General features: G+C 41.7%; 1 long non-coding RNA gene and 1 pseudogene across 4 annotated transcripts; both read right to left on the bottom strand.

The window, feature by feature from the left end:
- The window catches only part of LOC123157645 (uncharacterized), a 28,115-nt pseudogene extending 13,624 nt beyond the window's left edge, over positions 1 to 14,491 (bottom strand).
- Positions 8,266 to 11,233, bottom strand: LOC123159879 (uncharacterized). Of its 4 annotated transcripts, none has more exons than XR_006479909.1 (5): positions 10,839 to 11,233; positions 9,962 to 10,130; positions 9,330 to 9,692; positions 8,997 to 9,229; positions 8,266 to 8,657 (listed from the first exon to the last, which is right to left on the bottom strand). It is a non-coding gene; the product is annotated as an uncharacterized lncRNA (long non-coding RNA). The 4 variants fall into 4 exon arrangements; XR_006479908.1 differs by having other exon boundaries at positions 9,330 to 9,522; XR_006479911.1 differs by having other exon boundaries at positions 10,863 to 11,233.
- Positions 14,492 to 18,339: the final 3,848 nt, after the last annotated feature.

Below are 18,339 nucleotides of genomic sequence, written 5' to 3'. Positions count from 1 at the left end.
TTGAGTTCTTCTTCTGCTTCTTCTTCGATCAGGGGATAGGTTCCAGGTCGGGAGCCTGGGCTAGCAGGGTGGATGTCGTTTGAGTTTCTGTTTGTGTTTCATCCGTAGTTGGATGGTGCTCTTATGTAAGATGATGTTGTATTCGTGTGGCATTGTATGCCTTTTGTATGTATCCCCATCTATTATGTAATGTTGATGTAATGATATCCACCTTGCAAAAGTGTTTCAATATGCGGTTCTATCCTTGGTGGGACCTTTGAGTCTCTTTAGGATAGTATCGCATATTTGGCGTGACAAGTTGGTATCAGAGCCTCGACCGACGTTAGGAGCCCCCTTGATTGATCGTGTAGTTTGGTCGTTGTTGAGTCTATAAAGAAAACTGTTTTTGGAGTCTAATTATATCGGAGAGTAGGAATTCTTTTTACTCCTCAGCCCCTTTCGTCCCTCTGGTGAGGAATCTTGACGTAGGTGTTTTGAATTACTTCTCTTCCCCTTCAAACTTTCTTTAGGATCACGCAGTTGGTTTTTTTCGATCGTTGTTCCTCAGCTCTTTTCATTCGGTGCATTTCTCGTCAAGTTGACTCGAGCCTCTTCATCTTTGAGTTCAATCCTCAGTTGTTTTCTTTTCCCACCCGCCCACCCCTTTTTATTCTTGAAGCCGGAGTCCGTAATCGAGTATCCATCCTACTCATGCGAAGTCTTTGCTTTCTTTCCTCAATGATTTCAACCGGTGTTTTCTCTTCAAGTTATTCGTCGTTTCTCCCTTCAAAGTTGCCTTTCTTTTCCCGCCCTCCCACCCTCTTCTTCCCAGAGCCTGAGTCTCTTTCGAGCATCAATTTCATTCATGTGGAGCCTCTTCAATCTTCCGTTAATTGTTTCAACCGGTGAATTCTCATTTTGTTCGACATTCTTCACCTCTTTTCCGGTGGACTCAATTCAAGTTTTTCGGGTTGATCATATTCTTTCCCTCGGCTCAAGTGTTTTCCCTGCTCATTCGCTCCTCGCCAGCTTATCCTTTCGGAGTGTTCAAGACATCTTAGGAGATTCGTCTGTGTTCCAATTAATTCAAGGTTGTCACGTCATTCAAATATTTCAATCATTCTAGTGCATCATCTCCTCTTCAATCCTTTTCAACGATGTTTTCTTTTAGTGGGCCCTAACCCACAGGTTTTTTCCCAGGATCTTACCTGACTCTTCTAATTCTCCCGGAGTTATTCTCAATTGTTTTCAAGTTTGACGTAAGAATGAATTTCATCAGTCAGATGCTTTTCCAAGATCGATTGCAAATCATTTCATTGTTGGCTCAACCTCTTTGCTTTCCATTCTACCAGAGTATCTCAATAATTTTCGTGGTGTTCTCCTTCGTCATTTGAAGACTGAAGAAGAGTTTTTCCTCTCAACCTTGTCTGTTCTCATGAAGTTTCGTAGTTCTAGCTTCATATTATCCTCTCAAATTATTCCGTTTGTCAGATATTCTTTTCTTACCCATCCGGAGCATGTCAGAAGTTGTTTTCCTGTCTCATTTCATCGGAGGTCATCATTCCAGAAGAATTTTTCATCCTCACATTTCAGCTACCATTAGCCAGTTATCCCGGTGCATTTGTCAAGTATTCTTTATCAGCTCGTGATCTCTTTGTCCTTTTGCATCTAAATCCCCTCTTCTTATTGGTTCTTCTAATTCTTCCCGGTGATTCTTTCTCTTTTCTTCGTTCATTTTCATTTCTAACGGTGGTTCGTTCAAGATTCTTTTTCCTTGATTATCTTTCAATCCATTCGTTCTTTCCAATCTACCGATGGTTCATGAAGACCTTCTCAAGTTTGCGATATGTCATTTCTCAATCCTTTTCAAGAGGAATAAGTTGCATGCCAAATCCGCTTGTCACCCATTAAATTGGTTGAGGATAAGCATAACGTAATTCTTATTCTTATTTCATCATTGTCTAGTAATCCCTTTTCTTCGGAGTTTGTTCGTGAGGAATAAATTCTAGTTCCAAGTGTTTTCATCTTTTCTTTTCCGGAGTTCAAATTTTCCTCGGCCATCTCGTCGGAAACCCCATCTAAATCACCGCAAGGCTAATCTTATTCTTCATCCTTCATTCCTATCTCATCATCTTTTGTCACCGGAGTTCTTCATGGTGGTTCTTCATGATTTAATTCATTCCTCAAGAGTTCATCAAGATTTTGTTGATGGAGTTCAAGTATCTTTTCTTCTCGCATCTCGAAGGGCAATTATTTCTTTGTATTCTTTCGAAGTGGAGTTTTGCATTTCTTCGGCTTTCTCGGCTATTATATCATTTCCGTTTGTGGTCGGTTATCACCTCATAATTTCTGAGATGTTATCCACAAGTCCACAACAAGCATATTCTTTAGTTGTTTATTTTCTCAACAACTTCGTTCAACCCTTCCTTCTAAGTTCTTTTCATTCTATTTCAATTCTTCTGGAGGCTTTGTTCTTCTCATCAAGTATCATTCCATCTTCTTAAGCTCCTATTCTATTCCTCCATGTTTTAGTCGGAGTGCTGCCTAAATCCTTTTCAGTCTTATTCGTTTCTTATCTCGTTCTAACCGAAGTGGTTTCAGAGTCTATCTAATTCCGTGACCTTTCGATTCTCGTCGTTCCTCTCTTCTTCTCGAGTGCTCTTGATTCTTTGATTCATCTCTTGAGTTCTTGCTTCACCTCACCCCTTTTCCCTTCCGTCTCGGTCCTAAGATCTCAGGACGAGATCTCTTGTTAGGGAGGAGTGTTGTAACGCCCCGGATTCGATGTGCCAGGTGTCTGCCAGTTATTCGTCATTGTTGCCATGTCATTTGCTTGCGTGTTGCATTTTGCCATGTCATCATGTGCATTGCATTGCATACGTGTTCGTTTCTTGCATCCGAGCATTTTCCCCGTTGTCCGTTTTGCAATCCGACACTCCTATGTCCTCCGGCGTCCCCCTTTTTGTCTCTTGTTGTGAGCGGGTGTTAAACGTTCTCGGAATGGACCGAGTCTTGCCAAGCGGCCTTGGTACATCGCCGGTAGACCGCTTGTCAAGTTTCGTGCCATTTGGAGTCCGTTTGATACTCCAACGGTTAACCGAATAACCGCAAAGCCCTCTTTTGTGTGCAGCCCAACACCCCTCCAAAGTGGACCAATAACCCATCCAAACCCCCTCCATGCTCTCGGTCGTTCGATCGCGATCGTGTGGGCGAAAGCCGCTCCTCATTTAGACTCTCCTAGCTCACAGAATCTATAAAAAAGCCACCTCCCCCAAAATTCCTGGATGAAACCCTAGCCCTCTTATTCCTCCGCGCACCGGACACGTCCACCCCGCCGCCGGACCTGTCCGCCGCCGCCCCCTCGCCCAATCATACACCGCCACATGTCCTCCGCCGCCATCTCGCCCGTGCCCCGCCGCAGTGGCCCGCGAGCCCACGGCCGGCCCGCCCAGGACCGCACCAGGCCCGCGCGCCCCGCCTTCCGCGCCGTCGCGCCTTGCCTCCCAGCCGCCGGTCGCCGAACCCCGCCACCACGTGGTCCCGCGCCTCCCTCCACGGCACCACGCCTCGCCGTCGCCTCCAGCGCCGGCCACCGCGCGCCTCCCGTCGGCGCCGACCTCCGCGCCCGCTCCTCTGCGCCGCTCGCCGGATCCCGCAAGTCGCCGTCCCGCCGACGACCCCGACCGCCCGACGCTCCTCCTCCGCCCCGAGCCTCCGTCGGACCAGACCGGCCCCGCCGTCCCGCGGCCTCCAACTCCAGCGAGCCGTCGCCCCGTCTCCGGCCCGCCTCGACCTCGGTTCCCGGGCCGTGCCAAGATCCAGATCTGGTCAAACGAGGTTGACCCCGTTTTTTTCCCTAAGTCCCGAAATTATATGCATTTTGGTCCCCTATTCATCGCATCATAACTTGTTGCATACTGCTCTGTTTCGTGCGTGTAATATATCAAAATGTTCATTGGGAGGTTCTCTTCATTTTGTAACATTGTGCCATGCTTGTTTTAGATCATGTTGATGCCCTAATCATTGTTGCAGGAGTGATATATGATGTTAACTGCTGTCTGTTAACAGAACTTGATGATTTGTCTTTTTCATTGCATTTTGTGTGTGCATCCTATGAGCATGAGCTATAAATATGTTTTGTACTACATCATGCCATATTTACAGAGGTGCCATCCATGTATTTTTGTGAGTCTTGTAGTGAGTGCATAGAGCTTGTTAAGTAGGGTACTTGCTGTTGCTGTTTTGCTAGGCTGAATCTGATATATTTTGATGCTATGTAAACCTGCTGCTACAAGTCATTCTATGCATAATGTGGAGATGTTCACTAAGGATGTTTTGTTATAAATTTTATGCTATCTCCATCCATGCCCCTGGTTGTATTTAAAGCCTTCTGTAGCTTGTTGTAATCTTGCTCTAAATTTGCAAAATAATGTTGCTGTCAGCCTGGTAACATTAAGTTCAGTTTTGCCATGTGTTTTACTAGTGATCCATGCACCCTATGAACTTGTTCTTGCCATGCTTAGCTTCACAAACATGTATTCTTTCTGTTGGTCACCTTTTCATGCCATGTATTGATTTGTGGTGAGTGGTACAAGCTCACCAACATGCCTACTTATCGTTGTTCCTGCCATGTTTGAATCTGTCATATCATTTGCCATGTTTACATGGGTGCCATCATATCTTCTGATTCTTTTGGCTCATGGTAAGTAAAGGACTTTTGTTTTATGCATTTAGTAGTATCATGACATGCCTTTGTTTGACATGATAAGTTCCTGTAGATTGTTGTTTGATAGCTCTAAACATTGCAACCTGATGTTATTTCTGCAGAGTCTGAAACTGTTATTATATGCAATCTTGCCATGTCTTTTTGAGCATGTTCTATTGATTTCTGGAGATAGCTCAGTGTTCATGTTTTGTTATGCTTTACCTGTACATCATGTCAATGCCTTTTGTCTCATGTTGGGGTGCTATAGCATGTTGTTTTGATGCTTGCAATATGCCTAGTTGCTGTTTTGGACAGCTTGTCCTTTTAACTTGTATAACGTGTATGTGTTGAACCGTTGCTCCGTTTTGAGTGTGCTCTATATAAAACTTGCTTGATTTTGCATGTAGTTTCATATTATCATGTTGCATCCTTGTTTTGAGGTGTTTGCTTGATGTTTGAATGCATGTTGCATCAATGCCATGTTTAATTTGTTTTGCTTATATCTTCTAGGCCGTAGCTCCGAATTAAATGAACTTTATATGTAACTTGACTAGAATTTCGTGTAGATCATCTTGGTGCATCTTAACTTGCTGTTTAACAACTTGAACAAAAGGTTTGTTCAGATCTGGACCAATTTCGAAATTTGCATATGAGGACTTACCGGAATTATTATGTGTTGTTTCCGGCCTCATTTAAACTTGCTTTGATGTGTGTTCTTGTTTGCATCATCTCTTGCCATGAGTAGCTTCATGTAGCCTTGTCATGCATCATGCTTGGTTGTGCATCATGTCTTGTATATGTGTGGTGTGTTTACCATGTTGTGTGCTTCTTCTCGATAGTTCCCGTTTCGTTGCGATCGTGAGGATTCGTTTGTCTACACTTGGTTCGTCTTCGTGGCTTCATCTTCTTCATGGACTCGTTCTTCTTCCTAGAGGGATTTCAGGCAAGATGACCGCTACCCTGGATCTCACTACTATCATTGCTATGCTAGTTGCTTCGTTCTATCGCTTTGCTACGCTACCTATCAATTGTTCTTCAAGCCTCCCCTATTGCCATGCCAGCCTCTAACCTTTTCACCCTTCCTAGCAAACCATTGCTTGGCTATGTTACCGCTTTTGCTCAGCCCCTCTTATAGCATTGTTAGTTGCAGGTGAAGTTGAAGATTGCCACATGATGGACAGGATTATGTTGGGATATCATAATATCTCTTATTTAATTAATGCATCTATATACTTGGTAAAGGGTGGAAGACTCGGCCTTATGCCTGGTGTTTTGTTCCACTCTTGTCGCCCTAGTTTCCGTCATACCGGTGTTATGTTCCCGGATTTTGCGTTCCTTACGCGGTTGGGTGATTTATGGGACCCCCTTGATAGTTCGCTTTGAATAAAACTCCTCCAGCAAGGCCCAACCTTGGCTTTACCATTTTCCTCACCTAGCCCTTTTTCCCTAGGGTTTCCGGAGCCTGAGGGTCATCTTTATTTTAGCCCCCCCCGGGCCAGTGCTCATTCGAGTGTTGGTCCGAACCGAGCTGCCTACGGGGCCACCTCGGGGAAACTCGAAGTCTGGTTTTACTCGTAGCTAGTCTCATCCGGTGTTGCCTTGAGAACGAGATATGTGCAGCTCCTATCGGGATTTTTCGCCACATCGGGCGGCTTTGCTGGTCTTGTTTTACCATTGTCGAAATGTCTTGTAACCGGGATTTCGAGTCTGATCAGGTCTTCCTGGGAGAAGGTATATCCTTCGTTGATCGCGAGAGCTTATCATGGGCTAAGTTGGGACACCCCTGTAGGGTATAAACTTTTGAAAGCCGTGCTCGTGGTTATGTGGCAGATGGGAATTTGTTAATGTCCGGTTGTAGATAACTTGACACCTGATTCGAATTAAAACGCATCAACCGCGTGTGTAGCCGTGATGGTCTCTTTTCGGCGGAGTCCGAGAAGTGAACACGGTTTTGGGTTATGTTTGACGTAAGTAGGAGTTCAGGATCACTTCTTGATCATTGATAGCTTCACGACCGTTCCTTTGCTTCTCTTCTCGCTCTTAGTTGCATACGTTAGCCACCATATCATGCTTAGTCGCTGCTGCAACCTCACGACTTTACCCCTTCCTTTCCCTTTAAGCTTTGCTAGTCTTGATACCCATGGTAATGGGATTGCTGAGTCCTCGTGGCTCACAGATTGCTACAACAACAATTGCAGGTACAGGTTATGTGATGATCATGACGCGAGAGAGATGCTTGCTTGTCTTGAGTTCTTCTTCTGCTTCTTCTTCGATCAGGGGATAGGTTCCAGGTCGGCAGCCTGGGCTAGGAGGGTGGATGTCGTTTGAGTTTCTGTTTGTGTTTCATCCATAGTCAGATGGTGCTCTTATGTAAGATGATGTTGTATTCGTATGGTATTGTATGCCTTTTGTATGTATCCCCATCTATTATGTAATGTTGATGTAATGATATCCACCTTGCAAAAGTGTTTCAATATGCGGTTCTATCCTTGGTGGGACCTTCGAGTATCTTTAGGATAGTATCGCATATTGGGCGTGACACCGGCGGTCCCCACATAAAGCCTCCCTTTATTCCTTAATACCCCTTCCTCCTCTTCCCAACCATCTTGTCCTCCTCTTGCTTCACTAATGCTCTTCTTACTTTGAGGTTTCCCCTAGTTGGGGAGACCGAGAAGAAAACCAGTAGGAAGGCGATCCGAAGTCTAGTGTGAAAAGAGACAGTTGCCCGCCTCTTGATGGAGAATTGAAAACATCCCAACGTATGTTTCACTAATTAAGTAGTCGTTTCTGACCTGCATTCGTTAAAGCTTAAAATTTGTTTCTGCCCGGAAGCGGTTCGGACCTGCATTCGTTAAAGCTTAAAATTTGTTTCTGCCTGGAATCTTCGTTCGGAATAGGAAGCAAGCCCAACCACGGACTTGGGCCTCTCAGGGAGGACTGAGTCAGTTGTTGGTTTGTCAGCTAGATCCGGCACAGGACAGGGCTTTTGGACCAACGGTGCCATGTCGCATGAGGTCGACAGACCGGGGTGAGCTCGTCTAGCAAAACGGTCTCAGAGGCAAGTTATGCGAGTTTCTTGATGGGTTGATTGCCAATCACAAGAGATTGGGCCTACAATGACGAGCTAAAAAATGTCATCCAATAGCTAATAACGTCACAAATTACCCCTCAGTGACATTTTATGGGTGTCACAAGCATCGTCACAGAATCCCCGTCACAGATTACTCCTAATGACGACGCACGCGTAGAAACGTCATCAAAATTGGGACCTTGAGTGACGTTATATAAAACATCATCAACTTGCTATTTCCATGACGGTCAATTAATGTCACATGTTAGGAAAAAATATGCCATATTGTACCATATTTGGTGACGAGGCAACGTCAGTAACTTTATGCCACATCAACACCCGAGCGACAATCCCACTACTAGTGCCACTACTTTTATTATGGATGAAGATGACATCATCAAAATATATTTACTTTCTTTTGAATCTAAATTATGATGAAAATAAGTATTTAATTCACATCATATCACATCAAATTATATAAAAAAGTTAAAGAGAAAATTCACATCATAAATTGATATAAAAGACAAATCATATTATATATGAAATCGTCTAAGCCAAATCATTCTGTAAACAAAAATGATGGTGAAAAACTGACTCAAGTTTGATACAGACAATAGACAAGATGAAAACTAATAGTAATTAAAGACCACACATGTTTTCCTAATGATTGCAATGTAGGGATGTCATTCATGAACCATCAAGTGCAGAGTTGCTTGTTGAGTTGCTTGAGCCGTCAAGAGAAAATCAAGCAGATTATCCGTCTCCTTTTGCTTCTTTGCACAGGCTTTATTCTTCTCTTGTGGGATCTTCTTAAGAGCTTCCAATTCTTCTTGCTGCTTCTTTTGTATCTCTTCAAATGCTCTCTCTTGTGCTTCAAGTCTTGCGGCTAACTCCTCCAGATGCCTATAAATGACAAAACACAACAATGTTGCATCATAATGAGATCAAAATAGACAAGATAACAAGGTACAAGGGTACAAATTTGAAATAGAGAAGTACATTGTTAAATGTCAAGGCAAGCATGCTGATGGGTCAATGAAACAGTAAACCCAAGAATAACTTATAATGTTTTAAAATTTGCATAACCAACAGCTTGATTACAGGAAGCATAAACAAAAGGCAATAACCCAGGTTAAAAGAAGCACTCATTAGTTGACTTTCATTCACTGCAATGAGTGCACTGTGCACACAGAAGCAAGGAAAAAGAAACAACAAGAACAGAACGGGAAATAAGATAATTACCTGTCATTTGCATCTCTTGCCTCTCTATTCTTTTGTTCAAATTCTTTCTTCTAGAACTTGGATCTGGGCTGATGAAGTAGAGCTCCCAGACCTCCCGGGTCTTATGCGTACCCCATGCTGGAAAGGAAGGTGCTATGGGCGCTTTCTTCCTTTAGAACTTCAGCCACAGTAGCTGTGTCCGATAATGGCTTCTCACCTTCTGATTGTGTTTCCTTTTTCTTTTCCATCGCATTCTGTAGTATAAAGAAAAGCATTGATGCTAATGCAAAGTTCATATGCTAGCAATATGAGAATATATTTCAAGTCAGAAACAAATAGACAAAGAAATCTTACAGGAGCTAGAAGTGTCGGCTCGCTCATGCTACCAGTATTGCTGTTTGTACGGGTTTGTTTGAAAAACTCACTCAGTATAACCATTGAAGTATTTCTTCTTTAGATTGTAGCGTTGTTGTCGAACACCCTTCTGCATTACTTTTGTGCATACATCATTCCCAACCTTGTCATTCTTTTCCATCTCAAAGTTACTCTGAAATACCAATCATATACAGGATATATCATTAAATTGACTATCCAACATGTGAACACGTGAATGAAAGTTGTTGTGTTAGCTCTAGATCTTTTTATTCTTGAGGTAGCAGTTGCACTATTTTTGGATCAGACACGCTTTTTCATTTTTGGTATGGAACCTTCAGGTGCCTGGGTCAAACAAGTGAGTAAAACAAGGCAGTTAATCAACACAAACTTATGCAATGTCGGCACAGGTTCAATAGGTATGCAGTGAAGAGATATCATCATCTAGATTAATTTGGAAAAGTAGAGGGACAGAGTGAATCAATCTTTGAGTCAATTATTTGTGATCCATATAGTGGGCAGCGACATACAAATGCTACAAGCAAGTCGAAATTAAAGCCAGTGAATCCACATTTTACATATTATTTAAGATGTAAGTCTGCACGATATATTACCATTGCTTTGGACTTAGCAAGAGCGACCTCCTCTTCATCTCTCAAATCCTCTTCCTTTGCAAGGGCCTCCTCTTCAGCATCTGGTTCATACTCTGAGTCACTGCGATCATCAGCACCTCGTGCCTTTTGTGTCGGTATGCACTTATCACTTGAAATTTGGCTTTCATTGCTAGTAGACAAAAAAGGCTAGTTTGTGTAAAACTATTATAAACAAGCAGCTCTACTAACAAGTAGTTCATGTGTTCCTTTATACTCAAACATGGAATTGATGCTTGTCTAATTTGAGATGTCAAAGACATTACTGTACAATGCTTTGGAGGGTTGCAGAAATGATCGAAATAAATAACATACTTGGATATATGGAGCATCCAGAATTCTTTTTTTTTTTTTTTGCGGGGAGAAGCATCCAGAATTCAGGTAAACAAGAACAATTGCAGACTCGACCTTTATTCCGTTTCGAACAAGTTTAGACTCAGCCTTTATTCAGTATTGAACAAGAACAAGTGCAGACTTAGTATTTATCGAGAATTCAAAATAAAGAACATACACTGTGAACTCCATGTGGTAATATATTGTATCAAGAACAAGTGCAAACTCGGCATTTATTCAGTTTCGAACAAGTTTAGACTCGGTCTTTATTCAGTATTAAACAAGAACAAGTGCAGATTTAGTCTTTATCGAAAATTTGAAATAAAAAACATACACTGTGAACTCCATATGGTAATATATTGTATCAAGAACAAGTGCAGACATTCAGTTTTGACGATCCTAGGTAAGGAATATTTATGGGGTAGCAGAACCACAAACAGAGAAGCCACATGGTCGTTGAATTACAGGAAATCTCACGACAACTGAACAAAGACCGAGTAAATCTTACGGAGCAACTGGATTTGCGTTGTACCGGCTCCGTCAACATCGCGATCCGACCAGCAAGCTGACGCGGCAGGCAAGGGAAGGGCGACACCATGGCAGGGGATGGCCGTGGCCGCTGACACCGATATGAGCAGCGCGTGGCCCACCCCACAGGACCGGCCGCAGAGGATGCCGACAGGAACTGTGACCTCGCCGGCGTCACATCCAGCTAAGCCGAAATCCGCTGCTGTACTCGAGGTCGGAGGGAGACGGAAGATTAGAAGTGGGGGACGAGTAGGAGGAGAAGGTGGTGGTAGCGGCGGCGGCTGGAGGGCCCGGCGACCGCTGACGATGGTGGCAGGAAGGGAGAGAGGCGGCTGGGAGAGATCTGTGGGGATACGGAGACTTTTTCCTTTTAGTACGGAGATAAGGACAAGCAATTACCTTCTAAACATCATAACAAAACAACGACCGGAAGACCTATATTGTCCTAGCGTGGACTCAAAGGGGCTAATTTGGAGGTGGGCTGAACTCATCCTACCAATAACAACCGAGTGTTGTTGATAGTTGGTCGTTATTAACCTAATCTCCAGTAGAATTACCAGTTCGCTCCCTTATATCCATTTTTATATTTTTAGATAAACAACATCAACTCATGAAGCCCGATTACAGTTTTTTTTGTCGAGCAACTACCTATTTATATTAGAAAGTACAAAATAACCGTTAAAAAACAAGGTTTTCCCTTTATAAAAAAATAATTAGAAGTATTTTCATGTCCACTACCTACTTATATTACATAGAACAAAATAATTACAACGCCCAATAGCAGTTGAAAAATTATGCCGGGTCCCATCGCCAAAATCGACACACGTGTCCTACCACTCAATAACCATGAACTAGCTATGGCGGGTCTCACTACTAGACGATACATGACAAAAATTAATCATCACACATATGTAGTATTCGGTGACTAGCAAGTTTGTCATGCAAAATACCAAGCCGTCACAGAAATTGGCAGCCAGGCATGCTCCGGGCTGAGGCATTTCAGTGACGTTTGTCGTCATCGATTTATAGTAATTAGTGATGCCACCTAAAAGAGCGTCACACATTAGGCATTTAGGTGACGTTGTCCACCATTGTCATGAGGATTTTCGTCATGGTATGTCAATTTTGTTGTAGTGGTTACATGCAATCTCATAGGCCTTTTACGATGTATTATCTTCCCGTGATACATGCGTGCGCGTAACGCACGTGTGTATGCGCGAGTGGTGCGTGCGGTCTAATCTTATTTGATATCTTCAAGGCAAATCGACCCAATTCAGTGGCTGATGAAGTTTTGAACCTTTTTCTAATATTCGTTGAAAATTTTTGTGTTTCTGCTTGAGCCGTACGAGATGAAATTTTCATATACGGCTCTTAGAGGGGGACTCGAGTTAGTTACCTATCTCAATAAAGTATATGATTTTTCTTTGTTTTTGAAACTTTCTCTATATTTTTAGAGAATTTTATGACTTAGTGCGGGATGGATGCATTTTTGGTCTGAACACTAAATGAAGCACGGAGAATTAATCTATAACGATCAACTAAAAAAAATCCTAGATGAAAACATAATAGAAAAGTTGGAAAAACTCTTTGCTTTGGAAGGTCAAAGAAAGAGAATTGACCTCTGAATACAGTGATCCTATGATCTAGATAGAGTCCGTCCTTTTATTTTTAGATAAGGGTGACTCAAGAAATTGGGGATGGGACCTGCTGGCATAATGCAGGCTGGAACGTGGGAATTCGAGGGAGCAAACACAGCTTCGCCATCCAGCCAAGTATCTTTATTGAATTGTGACCCTATCCGGCGCTTAAAAATCTTTCTTCTTTCTCCATACTAGATTCCGGTTAAAACGCTTGGTCCACCCATGTTCAATTCTTGTAGGTCAAGACGTGCATTTAGATTATCCTTTGATCTTTTGCTAACATTCATAAGGGGATGGAGAATATTCTCAAACACATTCTTCTCTATGTGCATAGGATCCAGATTATGACGCAATAGAAGTGTTTCCCAATATGGCAGCTGAAAGAAGCAACTTCTCTTTCTAAATATTGAAGTGTCTTGCTGCATGTTTGTATCATTCTCATCTATCTGATTACGGTGTCGCTTCCTGCTGCTCTTCTGCTGCAGTTTCCCATATGTAGTTTTCATGTCCTTTGTCAATATTGAAATGTCATGTGATGAAAGGGGAACGGGGGGCTCTCGATGTTCCTCAAAACCATCAAATGACTCAGCATCAAATCAAAACTCGTGATTAGGTTCCAAGAATCTATGATTCCCATATAGCATTTCTTGTGTCCATTCTTTAACCAAAGAGAGCATGTCTCTGATAGACAATGGGAGCAAACTGCTATATTTTCTCGAGACAAAGATCCACGCCCAGGCCAATCACTTATTGTCCATAGTAGTGCAGCGTGTAAGAGAAACTTCTTAGATCGAGAGGCATCATAAGTCCAGACTCCATCATTCCAAAGCTCTAGAAGATCATCTATGGTCAGCTGCATGTAAACATCCATGTCTTTCCCTGGAGATTTTTTACCAGGAATGATGACAGAGAGGATAAAGTTTGATTGCTTCATGCAAATCCATGGAGGAAGGTTGTAGGGGATCAAGATTATAGGCCATATGCTATATCAGAGATTCATATTTCCAAAAGGGTTGAAACCATCAGCTCCCAATCCGAATCTAACGTTGCAAACTTCTGAACTGAAGTCTTTGTGAATAGCATGAAAGTGTTTCGATGCAGGTGAATCAGCTGGGTGTCGTATCTTGCCGTCCTTTCTGCGGCCTTTGCTGTGCCACCTCATATCTGATATCTTCTTTGTAGAAGCGAACAACCTTTGGAGTCTCTTCTTTAGCGGGAAATGACGAACCACCTTTTGAGGCACCTTGTGGACACGCCTTCCATCAACTCTAGTATTTACGCTCTTCCATCTACTTGTGCCACACACTGGACATGATATGGCATCAGCATGTTCCTTTCTAAATAGAATGCAATCATTTTTGCATGCATCTATACTATCATATCCAATACCAATGGCTCTCACAAACTTTTTGGCCCCATGAAATTTTTTGGGCAAGCCCTCACCTTCTGGAAGTGCCTCCTTAATTGGCGCCAATACCTCATCAAAGCAGACATTGCTCATTCCCATCATATTATTGATGTGAAGCAACCTCACCAAAAATTGCAGCTTCAAGAATCTTTTGCAACCTGGGTACAGCTCTTGGCGTCCATCATTAACTAATCTATAGTATGCTTCAGCATCATTGTCCAAGTCATCTTCAGACACTTGCTCCTCTCCTAAAGTACGAGTATCATACATCCCAAATCCTTGCAGTAGCATCTCATCACTATCAACATATTCTTCAAACTATGAACTAGGACTTGAAGTTGTGTCGGAGGGGCGCATACTTTCTCCATGATAAATCCATGTGGTATATCCAGCCATGAATCCATGATAAATCAAATGATCATAGACTTCAAGTTCACCCAACCAACGAGAGTTTACACATATCTTGCAAGGGCAGAGAATCCTATTATTTTTTGCTGACGTACGAAAAGCAAATTTTATGAAGTTGCTAGTTCCTTCAGAATACTCGGTGGAAGATCTTGCTGCTCGCATCCAACTCTTATCCATTCTCAACTGAACAGAACCAAGTTCTACGACATGTTAAAGCAGAGACCACATAAAATTCTATAATAAATATTCAAATGCATCAAAGAGAAATTTCTCAAAGCAATATCAGTTTACTACTAGCAGAATCAAAGGGATGTTCTATATAGAAGACCTCACGTGTAGCAAGAAAACAGATTAACTGAAACCTGATGCAACAAGATTAGAAGTAACACACTACACTAGATAACATGTAGGGATGTTCTATATAGAAATGCCAAATGCACCTGTATTTTGATTATCAGTGTGTTTATATAGCTTACTGATACGTCTCCAACGTATCTATAATTTTTGATTGTTCCATGCTATTATATTACCCCTTTTGGATGTTTATGGGCTTTATTTTACACATTTATATCATTTTTGGGACTAACCTACTAACCGGAGGCCCAGCCCATATTGCTGTTTTTTTGTCTATTTCAGTATTTCAAAGAAAAGGAATATCAAACGGAGTCCAAACGGAATGAAACCTTCGGGAGCGTGATTTTTCGAACGAACATGATCCGGAGAGCTTGGAGTGCAAGTCAAGAAGCTCCCGAGGGCCCCACGAGATAGCCCCCCCTATAGGGCGCGCCCCCCTGTCTCGTGGGCCCCTCGGGCGACCACCGACGTACTTCTTCCTCTTATATATACCTACGTACCCCGAAAACATCTAGAAGCACCACGAAACACAATTTCCACCGCCGTAACCTTCTGTATCCGCGAGATCCCATCTTGGAGCCTTCGCCGGCACTCTGCCGGAGGGGGAATCGACCATGGAGGGCTTCTACATCAACATGCTTGCCCCTCCAATGAGTTGTGAGTAGTTTATCACAGACCTACGGGTCCATAGTTATTAGCTAGATGGCTTCTTCTCTCTTTTTGGATCTCAATACAATGTTCTCCCCCTCTCTTGTGGAGATCTATTCGATGTAATCTCTTTTTGCGGTGTGTTTGTCGAGATCCGATGAATTGTGGGTTTATGATCAGATTTATCTATGGATATTAATTGAATCTTCTCTGAATTCTTTTATGTATGATTGAGTTATCTTTGCAAGTCTCTTCGAATTATCAGTTTGGTTTGGCCTACTAGATTGGTTTTTCTTGCCATGAGAGAAGTGCTTAGCTTTGGGTTCAATCTTGCGGTGTTCTTACCCAGTGACAGAAAGGGTTGCAAGACACGTATTGTATTGTTGCCATCGAGGATAACAAGATGGGGTTTATATCATATTGCATGAGTTTATCCCTCTACCTCATGTCATCTTGCTTAATGCGTTACTCTGTTCTTATGAACTTAATACTCTAGATGCAGGCAGGAGTCGGTCGATGTGTGGAGTAATAGTAGTAGATGCAGGCAGGAGTCGATCTACTTGTTATGGACGTGATGCCTATATACATGATCATGCCTAGATAATCTCATAACTATGCGCTTTTCTATCAATTGCTCGACAGTAATTTGTTCACCCACCGTAATACTTATGCTATCTTGAGAGAAGCTTCTAGTGAAACCTATGGCCCCTGGTCTATCTCTTATCATATTTGCTTTCAATCTACTTTTATTTGCATCTTTACTTTTTGCATCTATATTATAAAATACCAAAAATATATTACTATCTCTATCAGATCTCACTTTCGCAAGTGGCCGTGAAGGGATTGACAACACCTTTATTGCGTTGGTTGCGAGTTCTCAGTTTGTTTGTGTTGGTGCGTGGGACTTTTGAGGAGCCTCCTACTGGATTGATACCTTAGTTCTCAAAACTGAGGGAAATACTTACGCTACACTTGCTGCATCACCCTCTCCTCTTCGGGGAAAACCAACGCTAGCTCAAGACGTAGCAAGAAGGATTTCTGGCGTCGTTGCCGGGGAGGTCTTCGCTCAAGTCAAGGCACACCAAGTACCCATCACAAACTCATCTCCCTCGCATTTACATTATTTTCCATTTGCCTCTCGTTTTCCTCTCCCCCACTTCACCCTTGCCATTTTATTCGCCCTCTCTTTCTCAATCTCCGCCTCTCTTTTTGCTTGCCGTTTTTCTTTTTGCTTGTGTGTTGGATTACTTGTTGCCTTGGTGCAAGATAATACCAAATTGTGTGATTTCTCGATTACCAATAATAATGATTTCCTTAGTACTCCAATTGCTCCTCTTAATGATGTTGAGTCTTGTGAAATCAATGCTGCTTTGCTGAATCTTGTTATGAAAGATCAATTCGCCGGCCTTCCTAGTGAAGATGCCGCTACTCATCTAAACAATTTTGTTGATTTGTGTGATATGCAAAAGAAGAAAGATACGGATAACAATATTGTCAAATTGAAGTTATTTCCGTTTTCACTTAGAGATCGTGCTAAAGTTCGGTTTTTGTCTTTGCCTAAAAATAGTATTGATTCTTGGAACAAATGCAAAGATTCTTTTATCTCTAAGTATTTTCCTCCCGCTAAGATTATCACTCTTAGGAACGATATTATGAATTTTAAACAACTTGATCATGAGCATGTTGCCAAATCTTGAGAAAGAATGAAATTGATGCTTCGCAATTGCCCTACTCATGGTTTGAACTTATGGATGATCATACAAAATTTTTATGCCGGTTTGAACTTTGCTTCTAGAAATCTCTTAGATTCGGCCGCGGGAGGCACCTTTATGGAAATCACATCAGGAGATGCTACAAAACTTCTTGATAATATTATGGCTAATTATTCTCAATGGCATACCGAAAGATCTTCTAGTAAAAAAGTGCATGCTATAGAAGAAATCAATGTTTTGAGTGGAAAGATGGATGAACTTATGAAGATCTTTGCTACTAAAAATATTCCTCTTGATCCTAATGATATGCCTTTGTCTTCCTTGATTGAGAATAATAATGAATCTATGGATGTGAATTTTGTTGGTAGGAATAGTTTTGGAAACAATGCTTATAGAGGAAATTTTAATGCTAGACTGTTCCCTAGTAATTCCTCTAATAATTATGGAAATTCCTACAATAATTCTCATGGTAATTTTAAAAAGATGCCCTCTGATTTTGAGAATAGTGTGAAAGAATTTATGATTTCTCAAAAGAATTTTAATGCTTTGCTTGAAGAAAAACTGCTCAAAGTTGATGATTTGGCTGGGAACGTTGATAGACTTTTGCTTGATGTTGATTCTCTTAAACTTAGACCTTCTCCTCCTAAGCATGATATCAATGAGTCTCTCAAAGTAATGGGAATTTCCATTGACGAGTGCAAGGAAAGAACCGCTAGATTGCGTGCTAAGAAAGATAGCTTTATAAAAGCGTGTTCTTCTAGTTTCCGTGAAAAGAATGATGAGGATCTTAAAGTTATCAATGTGTCTCCTATTAGATCTATGTTTTGCAATATGAATTTTGATGATTATGGGACTGATGATGAATCAACTTTGCCGAGAAGGCGTCCCAAGAATTCGGAGTCTTTAGATCTTAATGCTAAATTTGGTAAAAGTGAGATTGGAGAATCCTCAACTTCTAAGAATGTTGAACCCACTATCTCGGATTTCAAGGAATTTGATTATGATAATTGTTCTTTAAAAGGTTGTATTTCCTTGTTGCAATCCGTTGTTAATTCTCCTCATGCTTATAGTCAAAATAAAGCTTTTACCAAACACATTGTTGATGCCTTGATGCAATCTTATGATGAAAAACTTAATTTGGAAGTTTCTATACCTAGAAAACTTAATGATGAGTGGGAACCTACTATAAAGATTCGAATTAAATATTATGAGTGTTTTGCTTTGTGTGATTTGGGTGCTAGTATTTCCACGATTTTGAAAACTTTATGTGATATTCTAGGTTTCCATGATCTTGAAGATTGCTCTTTAAAT

Source organism: Triticum aestivum, chromosome 7B (assembly GCF_018294505.1).
Source record: "Triticum aestivum cultivar Chinese Spring chromosome 7B, IWGSC CS RefSeq v2.1, whole genome shotgun sequence".
Taxonomy (NCBI): domain Eukaryota; kingdom Viridiplantae; phylum Streptophyta; class Magnoliopsida; order Poales; family Poaceae; genus Triticum; species Triticum aestivum.
Note: the sequence above shows the minus strand (reverse complement) of the source record. Positions and strands in the feature narration are given on the sequence as shown.